This window comes from Octopus bimaculoides, chromosome 18 (genome assembly GCF_001194135.2).
Source record: "Octopus bimaculoides isolate UCB-OBI-ISO-001 chromosome 18, ASM119413v2, whole genome shotgun sequence".
In the NCBI taxonomy this organism is placed as follows: Eukaryota; Metazoa; Mollusca; class Cephalopoda; order Octopoda; family Octopodidae; genus Octopus; species Octopus bimaculoides.
Genome location: NC_068998.1, coordinates 49,537,941 through 49,539,417, shown reverse-complemented (window position 1 = coordinate 49,539,417; position 1,477 = coordinate 49,537,941). Strand labels below are relative to the sequence as shown.

Genomic DNA, 1,477 nt, shown 5'->3' with positions numbered 1-1,477 from the left:
ATATATATATATATATATATATATATATATATATATATATATACCTATATGAGAGAGAGAGAGATTTGTAGAGAGATAAATAGATAAATAGATAGATTGATAGATTGATACATACATACATACATACATACATGCATACGTACGTACATACATACTCAGATACGCACACAAAGATACATGCATACATACATTTGACATAAAAAAGAAAACATTTAAGAATTAAGCATTGATAAACAGATACATTGAAGAGAATAACTAACTGAGAGCTCATAAACAAATCATCTTGTCAACTAAATCATTAAACTCTCATGTATATGTCATCTAAACGAAGATCAATTGTCCTGCTCCAAACAAAGAATGCATACATACGCAAGTACACATATACATATGCATAAACTTGTGAATATATAACATAATACAAGAGCATACGCACGTGAAATATGCTCATGGGTAACACATGTTGCAGCCTATTAGTTCCAATTTTTTTCTTTTAATATAAAAATAGGTTCAGTTTCCTGCGATTCTTAAAGCAACAGATATTGTTTTCTAACATACACGATGAAATATATCTTAGCAGTGTCTTTTCTCTTTGTTGGTAAGTATTTATATGAAAAGCTGTATATCATGTTTATTAATATTCTTTTTTTTTTTTTAATTTGTAATCAATCTTCCCATTAACCTTCTGTCTAGCTATCTGATTCGTTAGCCATATACATACTTCCAGAAAGACAGGCACATCCACATATATAAACAAGTACAAGTGCTTTAATGGTTTCGTTTTTTTCTTTATTAATGCAATTAATGTGAAAAGCTGTTTTTTTCTTTATTAATGCACTTTATATGAAAAGCTGTATATCATGTTTATTAATATTCTTTTTTTTTTAATTTGTAATCAATCTTCCCTTTAACCTTCTGTCTAGCTATCTGATTCGTTAGCCATATACATACTTCCAGAAAGACAGTCACATCCACATATATAAACAAGTACAAGCGCATAACCTTTAATGGTTTCGTTTTTTTCTTTATTAATGCAATTCATCCATTCGTTGGTCTGTGACAAAAGTAGACTCTGTTGCAAAGGATTTAAAAGAACATATAACCTTTTGACACCAGGTATACGGCTAACAGCTATTATATCGTTTCTTATATCTCATAATCTCAATTAAAGGGACAAAAACAGTGACACATTTAAAAACATATTCAGGAATGGTGCATGAACAAGCACAACTTAAAATGGAAAGGTGCACCTGTACATGCAATGCCGATTTGATGGAGGGAGGGAGGTTATGTCTGCACAAACGTTATTTCATCACTACAAACGAATCAGTTGTGTGGTTGTTCGGTAAGAAATTGTCGAACCCTTATGTGTCGTCTAATGATAGGAGAGTCTATTATATATATTTCATCTCTCTCTCCTCTCTCTCTCTCTCTCTCCTCTCTCTCTCTCTCTCTCTCTCTCTCTCTCTCTCTCTCTCTC

The 1,477-nt window shown here is 31.4% G+C and overlaps 2 long non-coding RNA genes across 2 annotated transcripts in view; one reads left to right on the top strand and one right to left on the bottom strand.

The window, feature by feature from the left end:
- Positions 1-1,420, bottom strand: part of LOC128249793 (uncharacterized) — a 3,841-nt gene extending 2,421 nt beyond the window's left edge. Inside the window, exon 1 of the long non-coding RNA XR_008265897.1 lies at positions 434-1,420. This is a non-coding gene — a long non-coding RNA (uncharacterized LOC128249793). The remainder of the gene's footprint in view (positions 1-433) is intronic.
- LOC128249791 (uncharacterized) overlaps positions 395-1,477 on the top strand; it is an 8,182-nt gene continuing 7,099 nt past the window's right edge. Inside the window, exon 1 of the long non-coding RNA XR_008265888.1 lies at positions 395-595. This is a non-coding gene — a long non-coding RNA (uncharacterized LOC128249791). The remainder of the gene's footprint in view (positions 596-1,477) is intronic.